Raw genomic sequence first — 18361 nt, 5'->3', positions numbered from 1 at the left:
AACACTTTTCATTTGACGTCAACATCAGCTAAAGGTTATATGCAGAGTAAAGCCCTCTCTATACTGACCCAGTGATATATCTCAGCTCCAATCCTTACAGCACCTGTGAGTGGGCTCTCCAACTATTAAGTGGACTTCAATGCTAAATAATGCAATTAAGTGATCAAAACAGCTGTTGGCTGAGAGATAAATATTGGCCAAGGCACTGGGTAGAACTCCCCTGCTCTCCTTCAAATCGTGCCATGGGATCATTTACATCCACCTGAGAGGGAAGACAGAACCTTGATTTAACTTCTCTACTGAATGATGGCACTTCCAACATTGCAGCACTCCCTCAGTGCTGCATGGAGTGTCAGTCTAGAGCGTGTACGCAAGTCTTTGGATTGGGACTTGAACCCAGAGCCTCCTGACCTTGAGGAGAGAGTGCACCACTGAAACAGATTCAGCTAACAGTGACTTTGCATCCAATTTGAAGAGGGTTGCACAAACACTGTGCCGTGTTCAATGTGGAAGCACTTTTATCCAGTGAGATTTAAGGACTTCCTATAATAGAGGAAATAAAGCCGCCACTCTGGTGCAGGATGGATGTCCGGCTGAAGCTGCATCTTAGTTCTATCGTTAGGAAGAAAGCTTTATCCTGCAACTGGTGTGCATTGTTATTATTATTGACTGGGGTTATTTGACGCTGACAGTGGGTGTAGAAAATTGGTGACATTTTGTGATCAGTTCGACAGATGTCAAATGTGATTAATGAAACAACAATGAATCAATAATATGACATAGTGAAGGTTTCCAGTTGCTGGTTTCTTGCTCTCTACATTCGCAATTAACTTTGGAAGGATTAGATTGACATCAATGCACAAGAAACTTTCTTTCTCCATCCCAACCTCTTACCAAGCTCCAGCTCAGCAAACCACTCCAGGGACCCTGGTTATCTGATCAAATATCAATATATTATGTAAAATGTATGCATTTGCCTGGGAAATGCTAACTCTATGTTATGGTTGCCAGGGTGCAACAGTACTGTCCTGCAACTTGTAACATGGATCACTTTGCCCAGAATGCAGATAAAAGGAATTAAAAATGATATTCTGTCTGCAATTCAGGATAAAACTGTTCTTTATAATTTGTTTGTAATTTTGTTAAACATCGAGCAGATCTTAGTAACACTATTCGAAAAAAACTCCACATTAGTTGAATTCGGAGTCACCGAGACCTCATCTGGGCACCATATATTAGCCTTGCAGTGGGTGCAAACAGGTTTACAAGAATGATACCCGGGCTGAAAGGGTTAAATTATAAGGACAGGTTGCATAAACTTGGTTTGTTCTCATCTGAAGTCAGACATTAAGGGCTGATCTGATCAAGATGTCTACAATGATAAAAAGATTCAGTAGAGACAGAGCAACTATTTCTTCTGGTAAGGGAATCTATAAGGGGAACACTATCTTATAACTAGATCTCAGCTGTTCAGGAGTGAAATCAAGAAGCATTTTTTTTCACACAAATAGGGCTGAATTTGCCCGCTATCGGGAGGGGGAAGTTGAAGGGCGGTCGCATACAGGCGCACTTCCAATCGGCACTCCTGATCAGAGGCGAGCCACCATTTTACATGGGTGGGCCAATTAAGGCCAACCCAGCGTCACGTCTGCACAGAAGCACTATGCACTCCCTGTGCGGGTGAGGGGGAAATCCCAAAATCAAGATTGCACTCTTTCGCGCATGTGCACGAAAGAGCGCACTCATCTCCCTCAGGCTAAGTGCAGCCTCAGGGAGATCGGCTGTAAATGTAAAAAGGATAAAAAAAAAAGAAAATTTCCCTAACATGTCCCCTCATGGATGAGGTTTCATGTTTTTTCTAATTGGCACCAGAGCACCTGGCCTGCCCGACAACCTTGACCCTGTCAATGGCCTCAATTGGCCATTGATAGGTCAGCAGCTGTGCAGCTGATTTTGCTGCGCTTCCGCCTTCCTGAAAATTTAAATGGGGTGCGGTGACGTCGGGAGTTCCCCCCGCTCATAAAGTGGAAATCTAGAACTCCCTCCCCGAAAGTCTGTGGATGGCTGAGTGTCAATTAAAATCTTCAAGATGGAGATTTTTCTAAGAGTGTCACAAGATTTAATCAAAGGCAGATAGATGGAGTTGAGATGTAGATCAACTATGACCTAACCGAATTGTGGAACAGGATCATTCGGCTGAATGGCCTCCTCCTGTTCCTAGCTGTACTGTTAGACAATGTCATTAGTGCCTTGAACCAGAATGTGACTGAACAATTACAGAAGTGAGCCACTAGGTTATTCATTATTAATAACTGTAGACTCTGGCCATTGACAATTTAAACACAAGAATTTAGGGCAGGTTGCCATAGTAACAATGGTCATAAGTCAAGATAAACATGGCAAACATAAAAATGTAACTTTTGAATAATATCTTATTCCTAGGTTTGGGAAGAAGTCCTTACCATACAGATTGAAATGATCCTTTAAAAGCCGCTGTCATATTTCAGGATTTGGGAACCATTTATCCACAGAAAGGATTGGGAAAGGAGTTGTATTTTAACGTTGTGGTTTTGAAAGCAAAACATGTACACATAGGTTTCTTTAAAAAAAAAACCAAGAAAAAGGGTGGTTAAAATGATAATGGTCAAAAATTGGGATTATTTAATCAAGATTGAAAACCGTTGCAATTATTGAAAAACACCTCATGCCCATTGTGTTGGGCAGTCTCTAATCCCCCAGCAGGAATTATCTGGCACAAACCCACTCCTCTGAATGTGAGCATTGATATAAATTAGAGACCCTGAAAGTTATGATTTCAAATGATAGCCCATGCAGTCTCAGAAAGCCAGGGTTCAGAAAATTAGTGGGAAGTTATTTTGTTTAAGTTCACAGAATCACAGAATCACACAGTGCAGAAGAGACCCTTTGGCCCATCGAGTCTGTACCAATACATGAGAAACATCTGACCTACCTAATCCCATTTACCAGCACTTGGCCCAGAGTCTTGAATGTTATGACGTGCCAAGTGCTCATCCAGGTACTTTTTAAAGGGTGTGAGGCAACCCGCCTCCACCACCCTCCCAGGCAGTGCATTCCAGACCATCACCACCCTCTGGGTAAAAAAGTTTTTCCTCACATCCCCCCTAAACCTCCTGCCCCTCACCTTCAACTTCTGTCCTCTCATGACTGACCCTTCAAATAAGGGGAACAGCTGCTCCCTATCCACCCTGTCCATGCCCCTCATAATCTTGTACACCTCGATCAGGTCACCCCTCAGTCTTCTCTGCTCCAGCGAAAACAACCCAAGTCTATCCAACCTCTCTTCATAACTTAAATATTTCATCCCAGGCAACATCCTGGTGAATCTTCTCTGCACCCTCTCCAGTGCAATCACATCCTTCCTGTAATGTGGTGACCAGGACTGCACACAGTACTCCAGCTGTGGCCTCACCAAGATCCTAGACAACTCCAACATGACCTCCCTACTTTTGTAATCTATGCCTCGATTGATAAAGACAAGTGTCCCATATGCCTTTTTCACCACCCCACTAACATGCCCCTCTGCCTTCAGAGATCCATGGACACACACACCAAGGTCCCTTTGTTCCTCAGAACTTCCTAGTGTCATACCGTTCATTGAATACTTCCTTGTCAAATTACTCCTTCCAAAGTGTATCAGCTCACACTTTTCAGGGTTAAATTCCATCTGCCATTTATCTGCCCATTTGACCTTTTCATAATCTTTACAGCCTCTATCAGATCACCCCTCAGTCCTTTCTTTTCCACAGAAAAGAACCCAAGCTTGTTCATTCTTTCCTAATAGTTGCAACGTTTCAGTCCTGTTATTATCCTGGTAAATCTTCATTACAATTTCTCCAGTGCTTCTACCCTTTTTATGATATGGAGACCTTCTGCACAGTACTCTAAGTGTCATCTAAACTAAGTTTAAAGTAACTTAGCTGCTTTTGCATTCTAACCATCTAGAAATGAACCATACTGTTTCTATCTCATTTGGTGCTGTTAACCTGTATCGTTATTTTTAATTTGTGAATCTGTACCTCTGAATATCTTTGCACCGCTACTCCAGTTAGACTTTGTTATGACCACAGCAGGTGTTAATCGCTTTGCAAACCAAATCTCAGAGGGAAACTTGGCTCACAGGCCACAACCTTGTTTTTTTATTCTAATAACAAGAAGGCGACGTACCAATCACAGCAGTAAGAAATCCACTAACACTTTTGGGTTTTTTAAAATTAAAAGTATAAGTTTAATTAACAAGAAAGTAAAGAAAACTTAAGTACACAAGATTACAGTTACACAATTACGGTTAGTCTGACAAAACATTCCCCCCAAAATGTTCTACTTGGTCAAACCCATAAATAAAAACAATTTCCAGGCAACACTCCCTTATAGATATTTAAATATGAAATCCAGTAATATTACACAAGGCAAACTTCTGTAGCTTCAATAAAGGTGTACCATATGACCTTTGCCCTCTTCCATTCTCCTATGGAATCCATTTCAGAATAAAACTGCTTGCTGCAGCCCAAGGCTTTTCTGGGTTGACTGGATGGGTGATTCAAACTGCATCCTCTCCCAGACCAGAGCTCCAGCCATCTCAACAGCTCAAACAGTTCCAGCTATCTCCAGCCATCTCCAACTTAACAGCTTTCTAGCTCAACAGCTCTCCAGTTCAACATCCACACTAACTCTAATATACCTTTTTCCCCTTTCATCTCAGTCCCATTGTTCTCACACACCGCTGAAACTCAAACCCTTCCAAACATAAGATCTGTCACGTTTCCATCTAGTCTTTTCTATTGGGTCAATACATTATCATATCCCCACTACTTGTTTACCTATGAACTCCTGCAAGATGCAAATGTTTTTCTAGTTTCCTCTGACTCCCTTTTGATATTCAAACAAACTCTCAAATTATATAAAAATGCAAATGTTAGATCTAACCCATTTACTTGTACCTCAAACTTAACACTTATATCATTTTCATGTTTCCAAACCCCCAGACAACCTGACTCCTGTCAAATCTTGCCCAGCATAATGAAATCACACACACACACACACACACACACACACGCAAAATACTTAGAAGAAAAACCCATTCTCACAACTTATATTTCCCAAAGAGAATGTTGTCCCATTATTCCTCCAATTGCCTCTAATTATTTATCATCAAATTCTTTTGCCATTTACACATCCATTCTGCAAGTTTATTAATGTCTTCTTGTATTTTAGCACAGTCTCTCAGTATTCACTGTACTCCCAATTTAGTTTCATCCACAAATTTTCTGATTCCAGAGTCCAAATTATTTATGTAATTGCTGAGTCAAATGAGGAACAAGTGATTTCAGACAACAATAAAAACTGTAAGTGACTCCAGTCTGCATACTGGTGACTCATAACAGGAGAGTAGCTGAGCACCATTGGCAGACAACTGGCAGAAGGTTATTGTTTAGAAAGAAATGACAGTGCCTTTTACAACCTCAGAAAGATCCAAAGCATTAACAGCCAATAAGGTATTTTTATTTTTGAACTTTAGACCCTGGTGTAATATCGGGCAGAATATTCTGCCTGTTGGGCAGGCGATGCGGGAGCGGGGGTGGGCCCGATCAGCACCCCCAATCGGGTCCGCACCGCCATTTTACGTGGGCAGGCCAATTAAGGCCCGCCCAACGTGACGCACACCCAGAAGCGCTGAGCGCTCCCTGTGCGGGTGAGGAGGGGGGGATTGCCTGAGTGGGGAGTGGGCACTTCCACGCACATGCGCGCAAAAGAGCACAGAATTCTCCCTGAGGCACGGATTTACCTCAGGGAGATTAATTTGAGTGTGAAAAATGGACAAAAAGATTTTAAAAGAATATTCGGACATGTCCTCTCATGTGAAACTGTCACATGAACTGGGACGTGTGCATTAATTTCAATAAAAAATGTTTTCAATATTTAAAATCATTCATGAAACCTCATCCCACCTGTGGATGAGGTTCCATGAAAAATGCGAAGGCCACCTGGGTTCTTCTCCTGCCTGTCAACCTTAATGTTGGACGGGCATCCCCATTAATTATTTTAATTGAGAGTAAAATGGCCTTATTAGGCCTTTGACAGTTCAGTGGGCGTGCTGCCGACTCGAGTGTGCGCCCGCCGAACTGAAAGTCTGAATGCCGCGCTGTGACATCAGGACACACGCCCAGCATCATCCCACATCATTCTACGCCTCAACAAGAGGGCCCTGCCCCACCCGCTCGCTGAGCCGAAGATTCAGTCGATAGGAATGCGGCAGCCAATTTTCACACAGCAAATTCTCAAAAACAGCAATATGATAACGGGTACTTTGTTTTTAATGATGTTGGTTGCAGACTGGACATCAGGAGAACTCCCTCTACTCTTAAGATAGTGCTGAGGGAGCAGACCGGACCTTGGTTTAACAATGTCTCATCTGAAAGACGACACCTCCAACACTCCCTCAGCAAGTGTTGTGCTGAAGTACGTGGCCAAGTCTCTGGATTGGGACCTGAACCCACAATCTTCTAACTTTGAAGCATGAGTGCTACCCACTGAGCCACAACTAACACCTTAACCATGTTCCTATTTTGGGCCTCTCTATAATGAAGTCTGGCAGTCTCTCAGGTCACTTAAACCTCAAGAAGATTCAAGGCAGTGAATCAAACTGTATTTCTTGGCAGAAATGAAAATGGAAGGATACATGTGATGAATTAGCGGCCTATTATCTCAAAGGAGTTGCCCTGTTAAACATCTTAAGTTCAATGTTTGGAAATCTTTGAAGCAGGGGTAATCATTCAGATGTTTGAACCTAGCTCAGTTATGGGAGTTTGTACTCAGTTGGTGTCCTGGTTCCCTGCACTGATAAATTATGGAAGTAAGAAATTAAATATTTAAAACTCATGAAAATGAACTGAGTGCGCATTTCAGTAACAGATCTGCTACAAATTCATCTGAAAGTGTCAACTCTGCTACAGTAATTATTATCTTTTATAAATATGCACCAATGAAAGCTGTTTTGACAAGTGCATAATCCTTCCTCTGTCGCTGATACTCCACAGTGTCAATGCTGGAGTATTTCAGGAACAGTAGCAACCCAGACATGTGTAAATCTGTGAATGCATCTTTGGGTTAGAGCTCCTAGTTTCAGTGCAGTAAGTGAGGGCAAATTATATTGTACAGCAGATTCCAATACCAGTGCAGACAACATCTTCCAATGCAAACAGGGGAGGGGGAGGCTGGTGCACTCAAGGGAGGGGGAAGGGGTGTGCATTGAGATCAATCTCCCAAATAGCAGGATTAAAAAGGCCAGTCACTAAAAGACCAATTAATGTTTCCCATAAACAAATTGCATTAGAGTTTGTCTTTTAAGAGGCCTGTCTCTATTCAGAGGGTGAATTTATCCCATCAAACATAGGAACATATGAATTAGGAGCAGGAGTAGGCCACTCGGCACTTTAAGCCTGCTCCACCATTCAATAAGATCATGGCTGATCTGATTGTAACCTTAACACTAAATTCCCACCTACCTCCCCACCCAGTAACCTTTTACCCCCTTGCTTATCAAGAATCTATCCACCTCTGCCTTAAAAGTATTCAAAGACTCTGCTTTCACCGGCTTTTGAGGAAGAAAGTTGCAAAGACTCACGGGAAAAAATTTCTCTTCATCTCTGTCCTAAATGGGCGACATCTTATTTCCGAACAGTGGCCCCTAGTTCTAGATTCTCGCAGAAGAGGAAACATCCTCCCCACATCAACTCTGTCAAGACACAATCTGTAAGTTTCTCCCTCTCTCCCCAGTGTGCTGAATGGGTGGAATACATGTCAGCATGTGTACCATGACTGATTTGCTGTCACACTGGCAATTGGCTGATTCTGCCGGTCTGGAGCATCTGTGTTGCTCTACTGTGCCATCTAATATCAAATTATACTGATTAATAGAGGACAGCTACTGGAAATTGGGAAGTTTTTGCAAACAGACTATTGCAACAATTAAGTGATTAATTTTACTGTACATGACTCTCCGGAAAGTTCACTGTTGCATCAAATTCATGGAATATTCTTTATACCTTTGCCCCTTCCCGAAATTCTGCAAGCATCAGTCCACAGCAAGAACGCTCTCTTCCTTCATAGATAAAAGCAAAAAACTGCGGATGCTGGAAATCCAAAACAAAAACAGAAACAGAAATACCTGGAAAAACTCAGCAGGGTGGCATAGGAGAGCACAGTTGACGTTTCATCAACTGTGCTCTCCTCTGCCGATGCTGCCAGACCTGCTGAGTTTTTCCAGATATTTCTGTTTCTGTTTTGGTTTTGTGCTCTTTTCCTTCAGTCAGTGTGTAAAAGCAAGCCTGCTCTGTTTAGATAGTGAAGAGATCTGGAGTAGTAACATTTAAATAACAAATTACACAGGGTGAGATTTTAACGTATTCAAAACCCATTCAATTGCACAATCTCTTTGTAGATTCAATGTTCACTCTCACAACTGGTTCCTTTTAAATCCAGTTTCTCAGACCAACCCCGCAATCTCTTTAAATCCAGTGTCAGTTTCTCAGACCCTTCCGTTCCTTTTAATTCAGTGTGTTTCTCAGACCCATGTCCCTTTAAATCCAGTGTGTTTCTCAGACCCATGTCCCTTTAAATCCAGTGTGTTTCTCAGACCCATGTCACTTTAAATTCAATGTGTTTCTCAGACCCATGTCCCTTCAAATCCAGTGTCAGTTTCTTAGGCCCCCCGTATCTTTAAATCCAGTGTCAGTTTCTCAGGCCCCCTGTATCTTTAAATCCAGTATCAGTTTCTCAAGCCCCCTGTATCTTTAAATCCAGTGTCAGTTTCTCAGGCCCCCTGCATCTTTAAATCCAGTATCAGTTTCTCAAGCCCCCTGTATCTTTAAATCCAGTGTCAGTTTCTCAGGCCCCCTGCATCTTTAAATCCAGTGTCAGTTTCTCAAGCCCCCTGTATCTTAATCCAGTGTCAGTTTCTCAGGCCCCCTGTATCTTTAAATCCAGTATCAGTTTCTCAAGCCCCCTGTATCTTTAAATCCAGTGTCAGTTTCTCAGGCCCCCTGCATCTTTAAATCCAGTGTCAGTAGTTCCTTACACCGTGAATTCACTCAGTTCCATATGGAAGCTCTCACTTTTTTTGTCTGAACAATATTTGGAATCAGATGTTCCCTGCAGATCTGGGAGCTCACAGTGAATGGTTAACTCCGCAAAGTGAAATAAATGAGAGCTATTACAGTGTATGGCAGAGCAGTCACTCACACCGAACCCAGCAACACTTCACAGACCACAAATAATTAGACACTGTTCATCCTTTTAACTTATGTTTGTTTTTGTTGTTTTGAGATTTTTTGACGGTAATTTAGCTCCGATTGAATGTTTCCTTGTGTCTCAGATACTCTCAATAATTAAAAAAAAGAAATCAACAGGGAAATCAAAAATATGTCCCAACTCACCGACCTTAAAAATCCTCAGCCATCTGCAGCTCAGCAACTTCAAAGGAGCTCCTTGTTAGACTTTCATTCAGGGAGCGACCCCACCGCTCAATCTAAGCAGACTCGCAGTGTATGGGCTGTGATGCTCAAAAAGGCTTTCAGTAAAGCAGAAGTGGCCCCGTACTGATAGACTGGCTGCAGGAAACTCTCTCTCTCTCTCTCTCTCCCTGTCTCACTCTCTCCCAGCGAGCAGTTTGCAAATTGAAGGTGGACCCACTTCCTTCCAGATGTTCCCAGGCACCCATTAGCTAATTGCAGAGACTGGGGGAAGGGAGGAAGTGGGGAGGGGGAAGGAAGGAATGCTGACTCCACATGACCTGGAGGAGAAGGAAAAAAAACCCCAAAAAAGGACACAAGCACTCACCAGGATAGCAGCTCCCCCAGAGCCTCTTCCTTGCTTGCCCTTGCTGCTTATAATGTCTGCGGCTTCGCAGTGCTGGAGAGTCAGTTGACAGGAGCCAGGAGCTCTTTGGCTAGGAATAGGGAAAAGAAAAGATCTGTTTAGCATTAAGGCAGCAGCAACAGGAAATACTTGCCAAAGGGTTTGGTGTATTCCTCTGTGCTGAATGCTGCTCACAGTGTGACTTATTTAATAGCCTCCCCAGGTCCAACCCCTAGTGTAATTATGTCTATTTAAACCCATAGCCACAGAAACATTTTCTAGTTATCTGGAGCGGGAGAGGTGATCACAAGATGTCATAAAGAAAGTAGGAAACTGTTTATAGATTCACTTTGTACAGCACTGTTAATAACTGCAGCTTTAGGTCAACAATTGATTTCAGCCAATCATTTTACCTATATACGAATTAGGAGCAGCAGTAGGCCACTCGGCCCCTCGAGCCTGCTCCACCATTCAATTAGATCATGGTTGATCTGATTGTAACCTTAAGCCCAAATTCCCACCTCCACCCACCTAAAATTTCAGCCCCCTGCTTCTCAAGAATCTATCTAGCTCTGCCTTAAAAAATTTCAAAGACTCTGCTTCCACTGCCTTTTGAGGAAGAGAATTTCAAAAACTCACAACCCTCTGAGAGAAAAAAATTTCTCAGCTACACGAAGCAAACCTTTATGTAGTTTTCCAAAGTGATGTTTAATTGAATATCAGGAGGAATTGGTGTTTTAATATAATGTATCCTCGCTGAAACCTCCATGACCTGTGTTTAAATTGAGCTGAAACTCAATGGGACAAAGTCCCCTTTTTTGTGGCTATATTTTGTCGCTGGGTCTAAATCCTGGAACTCCCTCCCTAACAGCACTGTGGGTGTGCCTACACCACATGGACTGCAGCAGGTTAAGAAGGCAGTTCAACATCACCTTCTCAAGGGCAACTAGGGATGGGCAATAAATGCTGGCCCAGCCAGCGAAGCCCACATCCCATGAATGAATAAGAAAAAAACTGGGGGAAATTTAAGTTACCTCCTAGTGGACATGACTCCATAATACACTAACTGGTGCCCTATTTTGGCAGCAAGTTGACTGTCTCACTCAGGCTGGTGCTGGTATGGAGAATGGAATAATGTCACAATGGTGCTTTTGTGGATGAGGTGAGGCTGACACAGGGTTCAAGAAGTTTTAGCCGTATTTAAAACAAAATCAGGAAACATGGGATTAACTCAGTAAGTCAGGCAGCATCTGTGAAGAGAAGAAACCATGAGAGTTTTAGACCCAGCCGTTCATCAGGAGGTGAAGATGTTAGATTTTTCTGCCAAAATAACACTGAGGCTAATGCTGCTCACCATTTTTGATGAGGAAATGCAGCATTTTCAGGTGAGGGAAAATGCAAATATCCAAAGTTCCTGTCAGAGTTGCACTGCTCCACAATTAACAAGCACTGAATATCAAGAAGTTGCTGTATTTGCATGGTAGATATGAATTAAGTTTACAGCTGATATTTAAGGCCAGTAATTATAAGTGCAAGTACCTTTAAACAGTGTGATCTGTTAATTATTACCAATCAACTTCTCTGGCACTGAAAATTAACTATTGCATGTGTGAACTCTCATTCCTTCAGGCTATTAACTGTTGGAGATATTAAAAATGTCAAATTTTAATTTTATATATTTTTTCTCTTACTTTTCCTTTGTTTCTTTAATCTCTCACTTTCTTAATCCAGCCTGTCTTTCCATCTCCATTTCTGTATCTGATTTGAGGTTGAATTCATCCACTGTAATTCACTCAGCTCCCAGATGCCATCTCCCTCACTGCACATTATCAGCTCACACTTGCAGTTACTTTAGAGGGTAATGCTTTTTGAGCTGAAGGGTGGAGGGGGGAAATCCAACTACTGGCGTCATGCTACAGCCAATTCTGGTCTATTACAGATGCACAGCTTATGAAATAGGCCAAGGAAAGGGGAGAAAACACATACACATGAGGAATGAAGGAAGAGATATAAAGTGATTAGGTACAGAATGAGAATACTGGACGCTGAACAAATAATCGTATACTATACATTAAGTCAGATGCTGTATATGAAACCGGACAGCGTGCACACTCTTAGAGACTGTGCAAGATTTCAGACACTTTGCATTCTGAACTGGATATCCAAGCGTATAAAAATTCGGAAACATTTGGATTTTTTTTATTCATTCGAGGGATGGGGCCATTGCTGGCAAGATCAATATTTATTATCCATCCCTAATTGCCCTTCAGTAGGTGGTGATGAGCCGCCACCTTAAACCACTGCAGTCAGTGTGGTGTAGGTGCACCCACAGTGCTGTTAGAGAGGGAGTTCCAGGATTTTGACCCAAGGACAATGTTTCCAAGTCAGGATGGTAAGTGGCTTGGAGGGGAACTTGGCGGTGATGATGTTCCCATGGGACAGCTGCAATGTGACTCAATCAATGTCCCCATTCACTCGTTTAAGTGCACTAGGCCTTTAAATTTTTTGCGCAGCTGTGCAAGCATCGTAACTTCAAGGGGCTGACATGTCAGGGGGAACTTTCGGATTGCTATGCAATTGTGCAACTTTAGGGGGAACATTGGTCTGCTCTTCTTCTCTTTCTAGTTGGTAGAGATTGTGGGTTTGGCACTACTAAGTGCTAAATGACGGCAATACATTGCCAAATTTAGAAGATATAAAAGACTGTGAGGGACAATTGAAGGGGGTTTGAAACCTCTCAGGGGCGATGCACACTCCATGCTGTTCAGAACAATGCATTGAAACCACTCAAAGTCCCTTTGTTCCTGATTTTGTCAGACTATTTGAAAGCTTTGTATCGTACAGTAAGGGCCAATGACACCTACTACTAAATCATTGGCCTGTAGCAGTGACTTTCTGTAGCTGGAGTCAGATGACTAGAGTTTCACTCTCCTGAGAAGCCTTCCTTCTCCTGGTGTGGTTTTTTTGTACGCTTTCACCTCATTGTCTCCATATCATTGCAGGAAAAGCTCCAAAAATAATTTGGTGAAAGGTCATTTCCAAATCCGTTCTTCTTGAACTCATTCCAACACCACTCCCTGAGGGTTCCTGTGTGGAATTTTCCTTGAATGTCACAGCACAATTTGACAAGAATCAGCTTCACTTTCCATATGAGGTTGTGCACCATCACATCATGGCTCAGAGACAGACTTTATCGGGAGATCGTTATCACATCGCAAACAGAAAGTCAACAGTGCTCCATTTTTCTTCATTTTTTTCTCTTTCTTTCTTCTGCTGCTATCTGGTTTTCTGCCTTCTCAGAACCCAGAGGCTACTAATATTTTGCCCATGGGGTCATTCTTCATGCATGTGGCTTGGCAATGTCTGACAAATATTCAACCAAGTGGGCCATGACAGCCTAGATTCCCTCCTGGAACACTCCACTGGTGGCTGTAACCGGAGGCCACCAAAAGAGTCACAAGTTAGGCTATGGCTCCAATACTGAGTCCTGATCTTGAGTCAGAGTTCCTAATTGGTCCTTTAGGAGTGAAGCTTTGGCCTATCTCAGGTATAGGTTTGGCGTAAGACACAATGTGGCCATTGACACCGCTGGGGGATTCCCACAGCATGAATTCCAACATTCCCGACCCTCATTGGGAACATCAGTTGGGTTGGCACAACTGACCAGTCCCAGAATACCATGCCATCAAGTGGGAGATGCCAGGAATACCAAGATCGTGGCCTGGATCCCCAAAGAAATTCCAGGAAATTTGACAAAGTAACAATGTGGTAATCACGGGTAATCTGTCTTTTTAGGTGCTGGCTAAAGAATAAATATTGACCAGGACACTGAGCAGAACTCCCCTGCTCTTTTTGAAATAGTGACAGGGATCGTTTCCCTGAAAGGGAAGATGGAGGCTTGGTTTATTGTCTCATCTGAAAGAAGGTACCTCAGACAGTGTAGCACTCCCTCAGTACTGCACTAGAATGACAGCCTGGATTTTGTGCTCAAGTCTCTGGAGGTCTCAGAACTATTCCTCCCTCTCTCAAATGTGCTCCTCACAGGAATGCATTAATGCTGGGACCTGGGATATGCATTGAGACAAACGAGACCTTCTTCCTTGCATACCACTGGAACACACAGAAATTAGAATCCAAACACGACTGGAACCTCGAACAGAGGAGACAAACATTGAACGCAGATGAGCTCATGATTTTCAGTTTGAAGTTCAGCTATTGAATTCCTCAGAGAAGAGGCACATCATCCCCAACACGTGCAGAATCAATTTAAAACCATCACAGGCTCTTTGAGGAATCATATAAATCAATGAGCAACCATCACATACGTGGTGACTGATAGGCCTGCAAGCACAAAGCCACTTTTGACAACTCTGATTTAAGATGACAACAGGTCACAAGTTTAAACACTTTTCCTCTACATTTGTAAGTTGTGATCAAATAAAGTTTCTGTTCATAATGGTTTATTTCCCCACAACTTATCAGGTTCATGAACAAATGGTGCCAAGTAAATTCCAAATGCTACAGCACAGGGAAAAAGAAAATACACATCTATCCAGTACTGAGATATCACAACAAAGTGCATTTTATATTGTCTCCATTATACCAAATAATCCTAAAGTGGAAAAGTGAATAGAAGTGGTTCAATTTTAATGGGGATGTAGGAACACAATATAATGAGGGGCCTAGATAGGGTAGACAGGAAATTCCTGTTTTCCCTAGCTGAGGCGTCAATTACCAGGGGACATAGATTTAAGATGATTGGTAGAAGGATTAGAGGGAACATGAGGAAAAACTTTTTCACCCAGAGGGTGGTGGGGGTCTGGAATTCACTGCCTAAATCGGTGGTTGAGGCTGAAATGCTCCGCTCATTTAAACGGTACCTGGATCTACATCTGAAGTGCTGTAACCTTCAAGGCTACGGACCAGGTGCTGGAAAGTGGGATTAAAAATGAGTGGCTAGTTTATTTTTTTCTCTCTTCTTTTGGCCGGCATAAACATGATGGGATGAATTGCCTCCTTTGGCGCCATAACTTTTCTATGGCCTGAATTTTTCCTGCGTCGGGCGGGCTCAGCGGGAGCGGGCGCGGGCGATCAGGGAGCTGACCAATGCCCGCGATCGGCTCCACACTGCGATTTCATGCGGGCAGGCCAATTAAGGCCCGTCCAGCGTGGACCTTGAGTGGCAGCGCTGAGTGCTACCTGCGCAGGCAGGGGGAGAGTCAGGTCTAGCACGCCGTTCACACATGCGCATGAAATAGTGCTTCAATCTCCCTGAGGCAGCTCCGTGCCTCAGGGAGATTGAAGCACTTTTAAAAAAAATAACTAGGACATTAAAAATTTAATGAAACATGTCCCCTCATGAGGGGCGACCTGATCACGGTGTACAAGATTATGAGGGGCATGGACAGGATGGATAGGGAGCAGCTGTTCCCCTTAGTTGAAGGGTCAGTCACAAGGGGACATAAGTTCAAGGTGAGGGGCAGGAGGTTTAGGGGGGATGTGAGGAAAAGCTTTTTTACCCAGAGGGTGGTGACTGTCTGAAATGCGCTGCCTGGGAGGGTGGTGGAGGCAGGTTGCCTCACATCCTTTAAAAAGTACCTGGATGAGCACTTGGCACGTCATAACATTCAAGACTATGGGCCAAGTGCTGGTAAATGGGATTAGGTAGGTAGGTCAGGTGTTTCTCACGTGTCGGTGCAGACTCGATGGGCCGAAGGGCCTCTTCTGCACTGTGTGATTCTGTGATTCTATGTGACTATGTCACATGAGATGGGACATATTTTTATTTTCAAAATAAAGGTTTATTTAATTAGTATTCGCTTTAGGAAACCTCATCCCGCTCGTGGATGAAGTTTCCTAAAAGAAATGTTAGGTTGGATGGCAGCGTAAATTTCAAGTTAATTAGGTCCTTAATGACCTTAATAGGCCTTTCAATTACCGGACGCAAGTCCGCTGAACAAAATATCGCGCGAGTGCGCAATGATGTCGGGACACACAATTGACATCATCGCGCATCATATTACGTTCCGGCATGTCAGGCACACGCCCACAGGCCGAAGGTAAAATTCAGGCCAATGGTTCAATGGAACACAGAGACCTGGGGTGTATGCACAGAAATCTTTGCAGATAGTAGGACAAGTTGACAAGGAGGCTGTTTAAAAACAAAGCTTATGGGATCCTGAGCTTCATTAAAAAAAATAAAATAAAGAAGATAAGCTAAAACCTTATAAAACACAGGTTAGACCTCAGCTGAAGTGCTGTGTCCAATCTTAGGCATTGCCTTTCAGGAAGGATTTCAAGACCTTGGAGAAGGTGCAGAGGAGATTTACCAGAATGGTACCAGGGATGAGGAACTTTAGTCATGTCCAGAGACAGGAGATAGTTAAGAGGAGATTTAATCAAGGTGTTCAAAATCATGAGTGGTTTTGATAGAGTAAATAAGAAGAAACTGTTTCCATTGGCATTATGTTCAGTGACCAGAAGCTATTAATATAAAATAATTAACAAAGGAACCAGTGGGGAGATAAAAAGGATTTTTTTGCACAGTGTTGTATTGTTACATTATTCATAAAGAGCTAGGAACTGATTGTTATGTGAATATATATCCCGGGATGCCACATTCGCTGTCGCACAGTAGTCATGTGCTGAGTAACAATGCATCAGTCTACCATTCCACCAACCACGTAGAAAGCAGCAGGAAATACACAAAACGAAGCTCCAGCATTTTGAGTCTAAAATGTGATTATTTTTAACTCAGAGGACATAATGCAGCGTGTTGTTCTAATCTGAAATGCACAACCTGAAAGAGTGGTGGAAACAGATTCAATCGTAACTTTAAAATGGGAAACTGGATAAATACTTGAAGGGAAACAAGTTGCTGGACTGTGCAGAAACTGCAAGAGAATGGAAATGGATAATAATAATTATTATTAAGGGAATGGGGCTGTTTGGATAGATCTTTCAAAGACCCAGCATACACATAAGTCACATGCTGTCGTATTGATGTATGATTCTCTGATTCTGGGAAGGATACAAACAGCAAAGTTTGTAGAGAGTGAAGGATGGAAACCAGCAAGAAGACCACAGGTATAATCATTCCTAGGCGATGAACAGATAAGTAGTGGTTTTAGAAACAATAGAGCTGATGCAGGTGGGTATGGGCTGTGTTGCAGAGATGGAGGTATTGGCACATTTTTTTTATTCCTTCACGGCATGTGGGCATCACTGGCTAGGCCAGCATTTATTGCCAATTCATAATTGCCCTTGAGAAGGTGGTGGTGAGCCACCTTCTTGAACTGCAGCAGTCCACGTGGTGTAAGTACACCCACAGTGCTGTTGGGAAGGGAGTTCCCGGATTTTGATCCAACGACAGTGAAGGAAGGGCAGTTTAGTTCCGAGTCAGAATGGTGTGTGACTTGGAGGGGAACTTGCAGGTGGTGGTGTTCCCATGCATCTGCTGTCCTTATCCTTCTAGATGGTGGAGGTCACAGGTTTGGAAGGTGCTGTTAAAGGAGTATTGATGAGTTGCTGCAGTGCATCTTGTAGATGGTATACACTGCTGCTACTGTGCAATGGTGGTGGAGGGAGTGAAATATTGAAGGTGGATGGGGTGCTATCAAGTGGGCTGCTTTGTCCTGAATGGTGTCAAGCACCTTGAGTGTTGTTGGAACTTCACTCATCCAGGCAAGCAGAGACTATTCTATCACACTCCTGATTTGTGCCTTGTAGATGGTGGACAGGCTCTAGGGAGTTGGGAGCTGAGTTACTCGCCACAGAATTCCTAGCCTCTGACCTTCTTTTGTAGCCATGGTATTTATTTGGCTGGTCCAGTTCAGTTTCTGGTCAATGGTAACCCCCAGGATATTGATAGTGGGGGATTCAGTGATGTTAATGCCATTGAATGTCAAGGGGAGATGGTTGAATTCTCTCTTGCTGGAGATTGTCATTGCCTGGCACTTGTGTGACGAGAATGTTACTTGCCACTTATTAGCCCAGTCTTAAATATTGCCCAGGTCTTGCTGCATTTAGACATGGACTGTTGCACTGAGGGATGGGATGTAGAATTTGAAGCTGCACTTTGGGTTCACTCTGCAGATTCTGATTGAGCCTGGATGAGCAGCTGGATGAGGGGCAGGGGTTAATGTTGAAGATGCATAGTTTAAGGTTGTAACTGAAGAGAATGGCTTTGGTATTCTTGAAATTCAGGTGGATGATATTTTGTCTCATCCATGACTCCATGTTAGACTGGCAGGCTTAAAGATCAGAGGCAGGTTTGGGGCTGAGGGAACTGTGGTTAGAGAGAGCCAAATGTCATCAATATATGTCTTGAATCTGATCCTGTATCTGCAGACGATGTTACAAAGGGGTAGCATGTAAATCAGAAAGAGGAGGAGGCCTATGATTGATTCCTGAAGGATTCTAGGGTGGTTGCACAAAGACAGAACAAAGGGAATTGTTGACTATGCTT

General features: G+C 43.1%; 1 protein-coding gene across 5 annotated transcripts in view; it reads right to left on the bottom strand.

Moving 5' to 3' along the window:
* eva1ba (eva-1 homolog Ba (C. elegans)) overlaps positions 1 to 18361 on the bottom strand; it is a 92681-nt gene that overhangs the window by 62603 nt on the left and 11717 nt on the right. The window contains exon 2 of one of the 5 annotated variants that reach the window (XM_041212877.1): positions 9877 to 9985. The exons of 1 other annotated variant lie outside the window; for it this stretch is intronic. The gene's annotated coding sequence lies outside the window, so the exon portion shown is untranslated. Of the gene's footprint in view, positions 1 to 9473; positions 9851 to 9876; positions 10073 to 18361 lie in introns of those variants that run through there. 3 more of the 5 variants (XM_041212881.1, XM_041212875.1, XM_041212876.1) reach the window with 3 other exon arrangements.

This window comes from Carcharodon carcharias, chromosome 19 (genome assembly GCF_017639515.1).
Source record: "Carcharodon carcharias isolate sCarCar2 chromosome 19, sCarCar2.pri, whole genome shotgun sequence".
In the NCBI taxonomy this organism is placed as follows: Eukaryota; Metazoa; Chordata; class Chondrichthyes; order Lamniformes; family Lamnidae; genus Carcharodon; species Carcharodon carcharias.
The sequence above is the reverse complement of the archived record's forward strand: the minus strand, read 5'-3'. Positions and strand labels throughout refer to the sequence as shown.